General features: G+C 36.6%; 1 protein-coding gene and 1 long non-coding RNA gene across 7 annotated transcripts in view; one reads left to right on the forward strand and one right to left on the reverse strand.

Moving 5' to 3' along the window:
- Nucleotides 1–16702, forward strand: part of LOC105468879 (transmembrane protein 135) — a 348642-nt gene that overhangs the window by 172380 nt on the left and 159560 nt on the right. The window lies entirely within an intron of this gene.
- LOC105468875 (uncharacterized) overlaps nucleotides 1933–16702 on the reverse strand; it is a 72443-nt gene continuing 57673 nt past the window's right edge. Inside the window, exon 3 of the long non-coding RNA XR_011610968.1 lies at nucleotides 1933–2050. This is a non-coding gene — a long non-coding RNA (uncharacterized lncRNA). The remainder of the gene's footprint in view (nucleotides 2051–16702) is intronic.

Consider the following 16702-nt stretch of genomic DNA (forward strand, 5'->3'; position numbering starts at 1 on the left):
TGAGATGGAGCCTCGCTCTGTCACCCAGACTGGAGTGTAATGGCGTGATCTTGGCTCATTGAAACCTCCACCTCCCGGGTTCAAGCGATTCTCCCACCTCAGCCTTCCGAGTAGCTGGGACTACAGGTGTGCATGCCACCATGCCTGACTAATTTTTTGTATTTTTAGTAGAGATGGGGTTTCATCCTGTTAGCCAGGATGGTCTTGATCTCCTGTCCTTGTGATCCACCTGCCTTGGCCTCCCAAAGTGCTGGGATTACAGATGTAAGCCACCATGCCCAGCTGCTTTTTCTTTTTTTAAATTAAGTAATGGGCTATCATGGGCAAACCATTTGACTGCAAAGAGCAAAAGGCTTTTAATTTTAATTAGGTACATTTTATCAATGAATTAGTTGTCTAGTGTTGTGTCACAAACCACTAAAAAATGTAGTGGCTAAAAAAAACAGCAGTATTATTTTTGCAGGAATCTGTAGTCAAATAGTTTGACCATGACAGCCCTTACAGCTTCACTTGACTTTGGCTGATGTAGTTTGAAAGCTAAGGTCTGGAATCATCTGAAGACTCACTGACATGACTAGCACTTGAGCTTGGGATATTCAAATAGCTGTGTTTTAAAACAGTGGGGACACCTCTCTATATCTGTGTAGTTTCTCTTGGCATGGTGGCTTTAAGGTAATTGGAGGTACCATGGTGACTCAGGGCTCCAGAGACATGATGTCTAAAGACAGTGAGAACACCAGGCAGAAGTCATTTTGCCTGTTATGACTTAATCAGCATCACTTTTCTACCTCCTTCTATTTATGCTATAGTTACAAAGGCAGTTTTAAAGGTCCCTGGTACAAGGAGAGGGAATATGTATGGAGGAGAGTCAATGTCACATTTTAAGATACACATGTGGGATGGGATATATATTTTGGCGTGGGCATCTTTGGATGGTATAATCTGCAATGATGAAATTTTTTCTTTAATTTTTTTTATCCCCTAATGTAATATGTCTTTGCTCAAATCATGATCATAAATGTTTTTTGCAGTGTTTTTCTTCCAGAAGTTTTAAGTTTTGAGCTCCAACGTTTAAGTCTGTGATTTATTTTGAGTTAGTTTTTGTTATGGAGTGAGGTATGGGTTGAGGTTTATATATTTCCATTTGGAAATTCCATTGTTTCATCTCTGTTAGTTGAAGAAACTGTTGCTTCTCCATTGAATTATATTGGTATCTTTGTAGAAAATCAATTGGACATATAGTGTTGGGTCTATTTTTGAATTCTGACTATATTCCAATACCACACTGTCTTGATTATTTGAATCTTTATAGTCAGTCTTGAAATAAGTCTGCCAACTTTGTTCTTTTTTTTTTTTTTAACATTGTTATGACTATCTTGTATCCTTTGTGTTTTTTATATAAATTTTATACTCAGATTGTCATTTTCTGCAAGAATGCCTGTTAGGTTTTGATTGAGATTGCTTTGACTTTATTATCAATTTGAGGAGATTTGATAATATTAAATCTTTCTGTTTATGTACATAGCATATTTCTGCACTTTCTTAGGTTTTTAATTTCTTGCAGCATTATTTTTCAGTTTTTAGTGTTTAGATCTTTTACTTCTTTTGTTAAGCTTTATCCCTAAATGTTTAATATATTTGTATTCTAATGGAATGGAAATGTTTTCTAAAACTTCATTTTTAAATTGTTTTTTGGTAGGATACAGAAAACAATTGTGTATTGAATATGTACATTGTTTTTAATGAGTTGGCTAAACTTATGACTAGATCACTTTCTTAAACATTTCTTAGGATTTTTCTACCTACACAGTCATGTCCTGTGTGCATTTGGAAAGTTTTATTGCTTATTTCCCAATGTTTATTTTTATAATATCTTTTCCGTGTTTTATTTCATTGGGTTAGGGCATCCAGAAGAATAGCAAATAGAAGTGGTCAGAGTGGCCATCCTGACTTTATTTCTCACTTTAGGTAGAAAGTTGTTCACTTATAAGTCTGATGATAGTTGTCCCTTGTCAAATTGAAGAAGTTTCATTCCATAGCAGTGTCCACCCTGCAGACAGAAACTCTATTAGTTATTAGAACAGGAAAAATTTTAAAAATTTAATATTAAAAATGTAAACATTTAAAAGTAAAAAAATTAAAATATAACAAGAAAGGCAAAAACTCACAGTTCTTACAATATACAGCAGCAGTTTTTTATGTTTTAATATAAAGAAAAATTAGCTATTGAAAGGTGTCTTAATTACTAAAAGGGGTACAAGAGGAATCTAACGGATCTAGCAATAGGAGGTAAAAGCTAGGGGAGGTTAACAAATGAAGGAATCAAGGACTCGAGAGAGGGTCCTCCTCCCCAAACCCCCTCAGGCTTTTCTTTAGATCTCTTTAAAGGGAGTTTGTCACTCATGATTTGCTGGTAGAGTAGAAACTTGCTAGAGGGCATGGGCCACAGGTGGTCTGTAGAAGAGTCCAATCTTGCCAGAGCATGGATGAGCTAGAGCAGGTCTGTAGAAAATGCCTGCCATGTTGGTAGTGGTGGTAGAGAGTTGCCTAGGGGTGCAGCTGAAGCTACTGTGGAAATCATCTGCAGGAGGTTCTCAGAAGCAGCAACTAGTTTAGGAGAGCTTGGCTTGACGCTGTGGATGGAGTACTGTGGAAGCAGCCTCATGTAGCTGTGCTCTAAGTGCTGCTGGAAAAGGCTGATTTGTGTGAAAAAGATTATTTTGGTTTTTCCCTATCTCGATTATTATTTCATTTGCATTTTTCAAAAATAGTTATTTTTGGATATAGAATTGTGGGTTGACAATCTGGCATCTACTATTCGTGTCGAGAAGTCTGCCATTAACTGTATTTTCTCTCCCTAAGTATAAAGTGTCTGCTTTTAAGATTTTTTTCTTTATCTTTGGTTTTCAGAAATTTGAATATGATGTATCCATGTGCGAATTGCTTTGTGTGTTTTTCCTTTTTGGAGTTTTTGTTTGTTTGTTTGTTTGTTTGTTTTTTGAGACGGAGGCTTGCTCTGTCGCTCAGCCTGGCGTGCAGTGGTGCGGTCTCGGCTCACTGCAAGCTCCGCCTCTCGGGTTCACGCCATTCTCCTGCCTGAGCCTCCCGAGTAGCTGGGACTACAGGCATCCACCACCACGCTGGGCTAATTTATATATTTTTAAAAGTAGAGACGGGGTTTCACCGTGTTAGCCAGGATGGTCTTGATCTCCTGACATCATGATCCGCCCTCCTCGGCCTCCCAAAGTGCTGGGATTACAGGCATGAGCCACCGCGCCCGGCCTCGGAGTTCTTTTAGCTTCCAGATTTCCTCCTCCTCCTCCTCCTTCCCCTCTCCCTCCTTCACCCCTTCCTCTCCTGTCCCTCTTGTACTCCTTTATTCCAGTTTACCCTTCCTTTTCCTCTTTCTCCTCCTTTTACTTTTCCTTCTGCTCCTTTTTTCTTACTCCTCCTCCTTTCTTCTTCTTTTCTTCCTCTTTTTTTTTTTTTCTTCAGTATTCAGGAGGTTTTTGACAATTATTTCTTTTCTTTTTTTTTTTTTTCTGCCTCCTTTTCTATCTACTTTCCTGTTGGAGCCTCAATTACATGCGTTGAACTATTTGATACTTCTTGGTCTCTGAGTCTTTCATTTCTCTTCAGTCTTTTTTTCCTCAGTCGTCTTCAAATTAGAAATGTCTAGTATCTCTTCAAGATCACTGATTGTTTTTCTCTGCCATCTCAACTATTCTGTTGAGCTCACCTAGCAAATTTTTATTTCAGTGATTGTACTTTATTAGCTCAGTTATTTCCATTTAGTTCTTTGTTATAGTTTCCTTTTTCTGTTGAAATTCCTTATTTATCCATCTATTAAATAACATATTGCCAAGAATTTTTTGAACATGTTTTCTTATAACTTTTGACCGTATTTATAACAGCTATTTTGACATCTTTGTTTTTGAAATGCAACACCTGGACCCATTTGGATTCGGTCTTCGTTGACTTTTTTCTCTTCTCTTCTCTTCTCTTCTCTTCTCTTCTCTTCTCTTCTCTTCTCTTCTCTTCTCTTCTCTTCTCTTCTCTTCTCTTCTCTTCTCCCTGACTGTGGAGCACACTTTCCTGTTTTGTTTGTTAGTGTGTCTAGTTGTTTTTGATTGGAAATTGGACATTTTATGTTATATATTTCCAACTGGTCCTCCAGCCTTAGGTTCTGCCCTCTGAAACTTCAAGCCAGTAGGCTTTTGTTTTCTTTAACCTGAGCTGTGTGCAGCTGCAGAACACACTTAGTGAAAGGTGCAGCAAACACACAGCAGCTTTGTCTTTTAGGTGTAGAACCCTTTCTGGTTTTTGCCTGACTTTTGTCAGTCTCCTGAGTATTTCCCGCATGTATGCCAAATTAAGCAGTCAGTCAAGCTTTTGAGTAGAATTTATATTCAGAATTTGTGTCCCAGTCTTTCTGTGGATCTTTCCCCTCCAGAATTTCCTTCTTAAACTATAGTTGCTCTAATTTTTGAAATTTGACATGTAACCACTTTGATGTGGTAAGGGTATAGTTTTCTGCTCTCAGAACCGCTGGGGAGTTTGGCGAGCACCCCTTGGCAAGAAAGGCAAAAACTCACTTTTTATATTATGCAGTAGTAGTGTTTCATGAGTAAATTCTGCTTGCATTTTGTTGTTTTTCCAGTATTTTAAATACTTTTGTCCAGATTTTACATTGTTTTCTGTGAGACGAATGATGTGACCTTTACCTCACCATTATTATATGTTCCTGATAAATTTCTTTTAAAATTTCAAAACTAATATATGTACCTGGTTAAAAATATTGGGAAAATAGTATAGTATAAATTAAAAAAACTACAGAAATTATTAGTAGAGCTGTAAATTGCATTTGCTAAGTTACTGCTTATTAAAAAAAACAAACACAAGTAAATATTTACAATGAATTATCCTGATGAATGCATACCTATCCGAGTAGATAAATATGGTGTTTTTGTGTTAAGTTAAATCAGTGGTTAGCATGCTTGTTTTTCCTAAAGGGCCAGTACATATTTTTGGCTATGCCTGCCATACAGTCTCTGTTGCAACTATTAAATTCTGCTATTATAATTTGAGAGCAGCCATAGACAATAGGTAAACAAATGGGCATGGTGGTGTGCCAGTAATACTTAATTTATATAAACAGGTGGCAGGCTGATTTGCCTGCAGGCCTTGCTGTTTTGAGGAAAGAAAGCCATTCCCTTCATGGGAAATGTTTGGTAATGTGAACTGCTGTTTCTCATCATGAGGGATTACTCCAAGTGTCAATTTTTCATTTGTGGTGAAGAAAGTATTACCTTTAATCTTCTAGTTGGGAATATACTTTGGAATTCAGTCTATCTAACTATAATGTTTTACTGTATATAATTTGTGTGTGAAAGTGTGTGTGTGTGTGTGTGTGTGTGTGTTTTCTGGCTGCTTTCAAGAGTTTTTTTTAAATTTAGGTTTTATGATTTTGTTTGTGATGTGTCTGGGTATGGTTTTTCTTTTTTATTATAAATTCACAATTCATAATTGTGTACATTTATGGGGAACAAAGCAACGTTATAATCTTATGAGTACAATGTGGAATAATTAAATCAAGCTGGTTAACATATCTATTACCTCAATTACTTAACTTTTTTGTGGCAAGAACATTTGAAATTTACTCTCTTAGCAATTTGGAAATGTGCTGTACTCTATTATCAGCTGTATTCACCATGCAGTGCAATAGAACTCAAAAGAAGAAAAAAAAAAGCCATATTTCTCCAGAGATTTTGTACCCTTTGATCACATCTCCTCATTTCCCCCACCTCCAGCCTCTGTAACCACTATTCTACTTTCTGCTATGGGTTTGATTGTGTTGGATTCCCCATATAAGTGAGAACATATGGTATTTGTCTTTCTGGGTACGACTTATATAGCATAATCTCCAATTTCATCCATGTTGTCTCAAATGTCAGAATTTCCTTCATTTTAAAGGCTGAATAGTATTCTATAGTGTAAATACATCACCTTTTCTTTATCCATTCATCTGTTGATGGACACTTAGGTTGATTTCATAACTTAGCTATTGTAAATAGTTGCTGCAGTGAACATAGGGGTGCAGACATCTCTTCAACGAACTGATTTCAAATCTTTTGGGTAAATACCCAGCAGTGGGATTGCTGGATCATATGGCAGTTCTATTTTTAGTGTTTTTGAGAAACTTCTATACTTTTTTGCATAATGCCTGTACTAATTTATATTCCCACCAAGAGTATATAAAGGTTCCCTTTTCTCCATATCCTTGTCAACACTTACCTTTCATCTTTTTGATAAAAGCTATTCTGACAGGTGTGAGATGATACATCATTGTGGTTTTAATTGCATTTCTCTGCTAATTTCTGATGTTGATTTTTTTTTTCATATATCTGTTGGCCATTTGTATGTCTTCTTTGGAGAAATGTCTGTTCAGGACACTTACCCATTTTTTCAATTGAATTTTTTGTTTTCTTGCTATTGAATTGTTTGTGCTCCTTACCTATTTGGGGTATTCATTCTTTATTGGATGGATGGTTTGCAAACATTTTCTCCCAATCCATGGGTTGTCTCTCTACTTCGTTGTTTTCTTTGCTGTGCAGAAGCTTTTTAGTTTGATGTAATTCCCATTTGTCTATTTTTGTTTTTGTTGCCTGCACTTTTGGGATCAATTTCAAAAAATCATTGCCCAGACCAATGTTGTTTAGTCTTTATCCTGTGCTTTCTTGTAGTAGTTTTAGAGTTTCAGGCCTATGTTTCAGTCTTTAATACATTTTGCACTGATTTTTGTATATGGTGTGAGACAAGGCTCTAATTTCATTCTCCTATATGTGAAAATCCAGTTTTGCCAGCACCATTTATTGAAGACACTATCCTTTTCCCATTGTGTATTTGTGGCACTTTTGTCAAAAATCAGTGGAAGCCATGTGTGGTGGCATGTGCCTATAATCCCAGCTACTCAGGAGGCTGGGGCAGGAGGATTACTTGCACTCAGGAGTTTTTTGAGATCAGCCTGGAGGAATATAGTGAGACTCAGTCTCAGAAAAAAAAATTGGTTGATTGTATATGAACCTGCTTTAGCCTCTGGAGTAGTTGGGAGTAGTGCACCACCATGCCAGGCTAATTGTTTTATTTTTATGTTTTAGAAAATAAGCGATCTTCCTACTTTAGCCTCCAGAGTAGCTGGGAGGCTATTTACATGTTCGAGCCACTCTACCTGGTGATTTTTGCTTTTCTATTCACAGCCATGATTAGCGTTCCTTTGTTTTTGGTTTTTCATTAATCCATCTCATATTTTTACATTTGAAAAGGCAAAATTAGTATTTGTCAAACATCTATTAATCTCAAAAAGTGCTGTACTAAACTTTACCTTGGATTCAATGTTTTACGCCCTCTAACTCCATTGAGTGTTTTCACATATATTAATACCTGCATTGACCACTTTCAGGCAGGTTGAAATTAACTGTGACCATCTTACAGACAAAATCAATGTGTAGAGAGTTTAAATGACCTGCCTAAGGTTGCCCAAGTAGTAAACAGTTGGAAATGAGATAACTAGAAATCTAGTTGCCTGACTAATAGGAAATAAATATCTGCTAAATACAACTATTTTTGTATTTATATTTATAAATTGCATGTTAAATTGACCCACTGAAATCTTTCTATAAGATGATGCCTACATGATTAAAGGTATTGTAAGATGATGATTGAAATGTATTATAATCATACTGCTCACACCTATAATCCCAGCACTCTGGGAGGCCAAGACAGGGGATCACCTGAGGTCAGGAGTTCGAAACCAGCCTGGCCAACATGGTGAAACCCTGTCTCTACTAAAAAATGCAAAAATTAGCCCAGCATAGTGGCATGTGCCTGTAGTCTTAGCTACTTGGGAGGCTAAGGCACGAGAATCGCTTGAACCCAGGAGGCGAAGGTTGCCATGAGCTGAGATCATGCCACTGCACTCCAGCCTGGGTGACAAAGCGAAACTCCATCTTGGAAAACAAACAAACAAACAAACAAACCACTAACTCTATATTAAGTGTATATTTCTTGTTTATTTTACTTACTGTATGTTGGTTTAATGAATTAAAAAGTATTGGACTATAGAAACATGAGTCTCTGTTGAATTTTGGTTATTTTCACTTTAGAAGTTACTCAAACTACCTCTGCTTACAACATTTTACATTGTTCCAAAATTCTGCTTTAATCTTTTATCTTGGCTGGGCGTGGTCACTCACGCCTGTAATCCCAGCACTTTGGGAAAGCTGAGGCGGGTGGATCACCTGAGATCAGGAGTTCGAGACCAGCCTGGCCAACATGGTGAAAACCTGTCTCTACTAAAAATACAAAAATTAACCGGACATGGTTGTGGGCTCCTATAATCCCAGCTACTCGGGAGGCTGAGGCAGGAGAATCACTTGAACCCAGGAGGTGGAGATTGCAGTGAGCCAAGATCGTGCCACTGCACTCCAGCCTGGGTGACATAGCAAGGCTCTGTCTCAAAACAAACAAACAAACAAACAAAACTTTTAGTGTAACAAAAATTATTACTTCTTTTTTAAGAGAAGAGGTCTCTGTATATTGCCCAGTCTGTCCTCTAACTCTTGGACTCAAAGGATCCTTCTGCCTCAGCCTCCTGAGTCACTGGGACTATAGGCATGTGCCACTGTGCCCAGCTAATTGTTATTGTTACTTTTTATTTTTATTATTACCAAACAGTGTGTGTGTATAGCAGAACATAGAAAATAACTAAAGAAGAAAATCACCCAGAGATTACTACTGTTACCACCTCAGCGTGCATCTTTATAGATCTTTTTGATTTGCACACATATACACAAAAACATACACACAAAAGTCCAGTCCAGAAGTTTGCATTTATTACATCTAGGTTTTATGTCTCTTAAGTCTCTTACCTAGCACTGTTATTTAAAACAGTCTCTTGTTAACTTATGATTTTTTTTGAGACAAAGTCTTACTCTGTTGCCCAAGCTAGAGTGCAGTGGTGCGACCTCGGCTCACTGCAACCTCTACCTCTCGGGTTCAAGCGATTCTCCTGCCTCAGCCTCCTGAGTAGCTGGGACTACAGGCATGCACTACCATGCCCGGCTAATTTTCATATTTTTAGTAGAGATGGGGTTTCACTATGTTGGCCAGGCTGGTCTTGAACTCCTGACCTCATGATCTGCCTGCTTCGGTCCCCCAAAGTGCTGGGATTACAGGCGTGTGCCACCACACACGGCCGTTAACTTATTTTTAAACAAGGACATTGTAGACAGTTATTTTCCCCTGTCACTGACATAGAATGAATGAATGTTTTTAGTATTAATCATCTTAGATGTAATAAAAACTCAAAAGAAAGAGTCATTTCAATCAATAATTTGGTATAGGTAAATTTACAAATGCTGGGAATTAGCTCTGAATTCATTTTTTTTGACCCTTGTTAGTAGTTGTTTAGGTACAAGGAAATAAAAAAGCAATCTCTTTGGCAGAGGTCAAAAGAAAGTTGTACACTTCAGTACTTTCCCATAGAAACAAAGGAAGCTTAGCTGAATTGGCAGAATGCTATTAGAATGAGATATTCTTAAAAATGTTGGTGGGAAGAGCTGATGAAATAAATAAGTTGGGAACAAAGCATTGAATTTGGTATTCTTCTTCTACTGGAGAAGGTGCCGAAAAAGAATTTGATCCTCAGATTGCCTAGGGTTTTGAGACATGAGAAAGAACGTAATTTGATCTGGTTTTGAGAAATTATTGCACACTTTATTTTAAGTGCTTGCTGCCTCTACCTTTCCCCTTTTGCTCCTCAAATACATAAAGTAAGTAGCCTGACCTACAGGAGGACTGTTAAAATCATATCACTAGATTAAATAGAATTAAAAAAGAAACAGGAAGATTGAAGATGTAGTTTAATATATGTATCATTAAGAATAGAATAAATACAAGAACATAATGGGTGAGAAATGTATTTCTTAAAAAAAAATTTCTGAGAATAGATAGACCTTTCAACATTTAGTTATATATGCTTTAAAAAAAACTATCATAGTAAATTTATAATTTTTGTTTGAGTATGTGAATAACCCTTCGCCTGCCCATTATTGGCCTATTATAAATCTTTCAATGAATTGTGGGTTGGAGTTTTATTCATATGTGCTGAATTTACAAAATTTAACAGTTTGCCTTAAACGTTTAAAAAATTTTCTAACTTAGCACCAACTCCCCCCATATCTTTGTGTGTGTGTGTGTATCTGTGTGTATGTGTGTGTTTATGCATGTGGAGAAATGTTCCAGAGATTCTTTCTTCTCATTTAAAAAAAGTTAGAAAAAATTTTGCTCTTATTTATAAATTACATGCTGTATTTTACTAATAAAGTGTATAGCCTTGCTTAACTTTGTCCTGACAGTTTCTAAACTGTGAATCTTTCTATTTTTCTAATGCCATAACTAAGATTTGTGTTTTTCAACTTTAGCTGAGCGTAAGTACTACTTAGCGATTCTGTGTTCTATTTACTTACGTGTTCCTATACTCTTACCCCTGTCCTTATGTTAGTGTCTTTGTCATTCTCAGAGGCTTATTCTTTCTTCTAATTCAGAGAGGGAGGGGGAAGGGGAAGAGAAAAGGGGAAAATTTACACAGTGGGAGAGGGTCAGGGAAAGGGAGAGGAAGAGAGTTTAGTTATACTTGCACCTGCATCCTTTTAACACAGACAACAGATTGCTATGTATGTTCTTAATCCTGTCTTAAACAGGAATCTTTCTCAGTCATAGCCATTTTCCTTCTTGTATCTGTAAGTTCTTCCACCTTACTGAACACTGACTTCTACTTAGCCAGTAAAAACGTGTTTAAATCTCTTATATCCTACAAATATCCTGTTACCAATTTTCTCTCAACTGTGATTCTCGTTCTAGCCACAACTCAATCTCCTTCTTTACCTTTATTGTCAAACTTTTCACATTTACTTGTACAATTTGTATCTTCTCATTCAGTCCTCAACTACATTCTCATCTGCACTGCTCTATTAAAATTGTAAAGTATTTGACCTATTGGACACTTGATTACTTCTATAAAAGTTTTTTTCAAAATTTAATTAAATATTTACATGTAGTTTAAAAGTGAAATGGTGGCCGGGCGCAGTGGCGCACGCCTGTAATCCCAGCACTTTGGGAGGCCAAAGCGGGTGGATCACCTGAGGGTCAGGAGTTAGTGACCAGCCTAACATGGTGAAACCTGTCTTTGCCAAATACAAAAAAATTAGCTGGGCGTAGTGGCACATGCCTGTAATCCAAGCTACTTGGGAGGGTGAGACAGGAGAATCGCTTGTACCTGGGAGGTGGAGGTTGCAGTGAGCCGAGCACACCATTGCACTTCAGCCTGGGCAGCAAAAGCGAAACTCCATCTCAAAAAAAAAAAAAAAAAAAAAAAAAGGTGAAATGGTATGCTGCAAAAGTTACAGAAAATAGTAGTATTCTTTTCCACCCCTTCTAACACATGAATTCTACAGTGCAGAGGCAACCGCTTACAGTCTTTGCCTTATTTCCTCTGTTGCTTCGTTATATCTAGATTAACTTACCTACACTGTTATTCTTGTTTTGGTTTACTCATTACTGACTTTCTACTACAGAAGATGGGAATTTGGTTTTCTTTACACTCAAGGGTGGTGTGGGGATGTTCACGATATGGTAATACATAAATTTTGTTTAAAATAGTATTTAATGTTTAGCATATTCTGTTCCAGCTGTGTGACAATTACTCATAGCCGAGCCATTGTACAACTTGTCTTGCTACCTTATGTTTTTTTTCATAGTTAATAACTGCCTCACTTTTTATTTGCCTAGTTTCTTTGTACCTATTACTAACTCACTTCCTAACTTTGTGACATAAGATTCCTTTCAGTATTATCAAGAACACCTACTAATTTTTCAGTTATATTTTTCCCTCTGTGGAGCTTCATCATTTGTTGAAGTTTGTTGTCTTGTTCCCGTCTTGTCTGACTACTTGGGACTTCCATTTACCTCTGTAATTTGTTGAATCCCAGTTGTCTTTTTGGATTTACTCTGTATTTTACTGAATGTGGCTGGGAGGTAGATATTTTTAGATCTTGCAAATCTGGAAATATTTTTATATTATCTTCACAATTAAGAGTTTGATTAATACAGATTTCTATGTGAGAAATTGCTTACCTTTCAAATTTTAAGGCATTATTTTATTGTCTTCTAGTTGCAATTATTGCTGTTGAGTAGTCCCGGGTTGTTTTGATTCCTGTTTCTTTGTTTAATGAAATTTCAGGATGTGGTTTAACGTGGGTCTCTAAAAAATCACGGTGCTGAGTATGGGTGCTTAGCAGGCTCTTTCACTTTGGGAATTTATATCCTTGTATTGAGAAATATCCTAGTGTAATTTTGTATCCTCTACTCTGTTTCTTTGTTTTTCTGTTTGAATTCCTGGAAGAGTTTCTCAACTTTTATTTGGAATTTTTTTTACTAAAATTTATAGTTTTGCTATTATAATTTCTTAGAGTCCTTCAGCTCTCTAAAGTGTTCCTTTTCTTATAACATACTATTCTTGTTTTATGGTTGCAATGGATGTGTTTTTGTGTGTACTTTTCAGAAATTTATTTTGATCTTCCATTTATTTATTCCAAATTTCTTTTTTGTGTTTATTTTGCTCTGTCATTCATGTTAAAGGAATTCCTTAAATGTTTATTGATTCTTGTTTGTCTTTTTATTTAAAAGTTCCTTTGAAGCTTATTGGAAGCTCACTGTTTTTATTTGTGGGTCTTTACCTATTTCAATGTGTAATTTCCAAAAGTTAGCATCGTGTGGGTCTTTTTTCTTGGGCTGTTTTTTTTTTTTTTTTCCTAGAGAGGGATCCTCTTATTAGCTACCTTGAGAATGGGAAAGTGGTTGGGATATAAGCATAGTTCCACTGCTTTTGGATCAATGGAAAGAGATACAGTAGGTGGTGAGTTGGGATGGATGGTGGCCTAACATTCGCTATGTATGATTTGACCTAACATCCCGTCGTTACTAGTATGGTGTTTCACTCCTGTCCTAATTATCCTAACTCTGGTTTATTCCCTTTAGAGAATCTTCTCTTGATTTGAGAGAAGTGATTGGTGTTTAACCGGGCAGAGAAGAAGAGAGGAGTCTAACTCCTTTTTAGACTGTTTTGCAGCCAGTCCACCAGTTCTCAGTCTTACCTGCATTCTGGCCTTCTGGTGCCTTTCTATTGATGCTTCTAATTCCTAAGGTTCTGCTGAACAAATTAGCATGTCTTCTGACTCTTCAGAGAGTGAAATTATGGCTACCTTTGTACTGTTAAGTCTGTTACTCTCTTGTTCATACTCCAAAGTTTCATTGATATTTTTTGTGTTCTGTCAACTCCCTTATTGTGTTCTTTTTTTCTTTGTGGTTTATACTCCTTTATTTCCTTCTGTCATTTTTGTAGTATTTCTGGAAGGAGTAAAGTTAAGTCTGTATGATCACTGTAGTATATTTAACGTAATGGCTTTTCTTCATTTTGAAATTCTTTACTCTTGACTTCTAGGATTTTATTTTTCTGCAATGCCTTCTGATTCTCATGTTACTTTTTTTTTTGAGATGAATTTTCACTCTTGACGTCCAGGCTGGAATGCAATGGTGCAATCTTGGCTCACTGCAGCCTCCACCTCGTGGGTTCAAGCGATTCTCCGGCCTCAGCCTCCCAAGTAGCTGGGATTACAGGCATGCACCACCATGCCTGGCTAATTTTTTGTATTTTTAGTAGAGATGGGTTTCACCATGTTGGTCAGGCTGGTCGCAAACTCCTGACCTCAGGTAACCCACCTGCCTCGGCCTCCCAAAGTGCTGGGATTACAGGCATGAGCCACCGTACCGGACCCTTATGTTACTTTTGAGCCTTCCCTGCTGTATCCTTTTCTTTTGCCTCATTTTATATGTTGTTATTTCCTATTTTTCTTTTGTTCTCTTTAACTTTCTTGATTTGCCTCATCAAGGTTTCTGGTTACAACCAACTCTTTATACATTGATGACACCAAAATGATATTGATAGTTCTTACCAATACCCTGAGGTCCAGTTCCATAATATCTGTTAGGCATCTTTTTATATACATCTCCCACATATATCAGTTTCCTTACCCCTTCTCCAGTTCTCCACCTCTTGTACCCCTGGATTTTATTAGATGTATGTTTAGTTTTTAAATTTAAAATTCTGTGATGTTTCTAGTTTATAAATTCTTAAAATTTATGTTTAGTAGAGCATCCTTCGATTCACATATTTTTGATTATTAAAGGTTAGAAATGCATTCCTTTTATGCTAGGCTAGAAAAATAAAAGCACCTATTGAACAGAGGAACATGCACCCTCTTCTGGTCTCAACCATCATGCAGTCTCAACCATCTCATGCAATCTTTTTCCTTCAGCCCCACTGGCCATCTTATTTGTCCTCAAACATGCCAACTATGATCCTACCTACAGGCTCTTTTGGTCTTTTGACTAGAACCTTCTTTCCTCCAATTTTCAAATTAGTTGATACGTTGAAATCTTGTAGAGGGGATTTTGGCAAATAGTAAGTATTGAGTTAGGGTCAGCAATTATTACTGTCATTATCATTGTAATATCCATACTGGCTATTCACTTTATGGTTTCACTTAGTTTCTGTTCAAATTATCTTCTCCTAAAAGAGGCCACCCTTGATTTACTCTATTTAAAATATCCCTTCTACCTCATTGTTCTTCATATACTTATTATGCTTAAGTTTTTCATTTCCCATATTCACATGCATATGACTTACTTATTTCTGTATTTGTTTGCTCCCACTGTCCCCTAGATGTAAACTCTTTAAAAATAAGGGCATTGTCAAATTGACTCTGTTGCTAATTCCTTCAATTTGCCCTTTACAGTGCTTATGAAATAATTGTTCAATAAATTCTAGACTAACAAATCAATATCCTTTTCTTTCTGTATATTACAGTGTTCTACACTCTATCAATGGATTTTCCATTAAATACTCTTTAGGTACAATCCTAAAGAATGTTTTATTAGGGTCTAAATCCTCAGCAATTGTAAGATGGGGAAGCATTGGAAATAGCAATAACTATTTTTTTTAAATTGCGGTAAAACATATACAATGTTAAATTTACGTTTTAGCCATTTTTTGTGTGTACAGTTCACTGGCATTAAGTAAATTCACATTGTTGTGCATCCACTACTACTATCCATCTCCAGAACTTTGTCATCAAACTGAAACTCTATGTCCATCATATAGTACATCCCCATTACTCCTCTCTCAGCCTCTAGTAACCACTGTTCTACTTTCTGTCTCAATGAATTTGACTACTCTAGATCCTTCATGTAAGTAAATCATTCAGTATTTGTTGTTTTGCTTCTGGCTTAGTTCAGTTAGCATAATATCTTCAGTGTTCACCCATGTTGTATCCTATATCAGAATTTCATTATTTTCTAAGTCTGAATAATATTCCATTGTATATATAAACCATATTTTGTTTATTCATTTATTCATTGATGGACACTTGGGTTGCATCTACATCTAGGCTGTTGTAAATAATACTACTGTGAAAATGGGTATGCAAATATCTCTTTGAGAGCCTACATTCAGTAGTTATGGATATATATCCAGAAGCAGCGTGACTGGATCATATGATAATTCTGTGTGTAATTTTTAAAGTAACTGCCTTACTGTTTTCCACAGCGGCTGTGCCATTTTTCATTACTATCAGCAGTGCACAAGGGTTCCAATTTCTCCACATCCTTCTCAACACTTGATATTTTCTGTCTTTTTGATAATAGCCATTCTAATGGATGGGAAGTGGTATGTCATTGTGGTTTTGATATGCATTTCCCTAATGATTAGTGATGTGGAGCATCATTTCATGTGCTTATTGGCTATTTGTATATGTTCTTTGCATAAATTTCTGTTCAAGTCCTTTGCCCATTTTTAAATTGGGTTGTTTAGTTTTTGTTGTTGGGTGGTAGGAGTTCTGAATATACTCTGGATATTAACTCATCAGATATGCAATTTGCAGGTGTTTTCTGTTTCATGAGTTGTTTTTAAATTTTGTCGATAGAGTCCTTTGATACACTAAAGTTTTTAATTTTTGGTGAAATCCAGTTACCTATTTTAATTTGTTTGTTTTTTTATTTATTAATTTTGAGACTGAGTTTTGCTCTTGTTGCCCAGGCTGGAGTGCAGTGGTGCGATCTTGGCTCACTGCAACCTCCATCTCCCGGGTTCAAGCGATTCTTTTGCCTCAGCCTCCCCGGTAGCTGCGATTACAAGCATGTGCCACGATGCCCGGCTAATTTTTGTATTTTTAGTAGAGATGGGGTTTCACCCACATTGGCCAGGCTGGTCTCGAACTCCTGAACTCAGGTGATCCACCCGCCTTAGCCTCCCAAAGTGCTGGGATTACAGGCGTGAGCCACTGCGCCCGGCCTATTTTTAGTTTTGTTGCTTGTGCTTTCGTTGTCATATTCAAGAAATCGTTGTGAAATCTAATGTCATAAAGCTTTTCCCTTATGTTTTCTTTTAAGAGTTTTAAAGTTTTAGATCTTAAATTTATGTCTTTGATCCATTTTGAGATGATTTTTGTATATGGTAGAGGTAAAGGTCTAACTTCATTCTTTTATTTGTGGATGTATAACTGTAATAGGTCCATTGCGCAGTATGTGT

This window comes from Macaca nemestrina, chromosome 12 (assembly GCF_043159975.1).
Source record: "Macaca nemestrina isolate mMacNem1 chromosome 12, mMacNem.hap1, whole genome shotgun sequence".
Taxonomy (NCBI): Eukaryota; Metazoa; Chordata; class Mammalia; order Primates; family Cercopithecidae; genus Macaca; species Macaca nemestrina.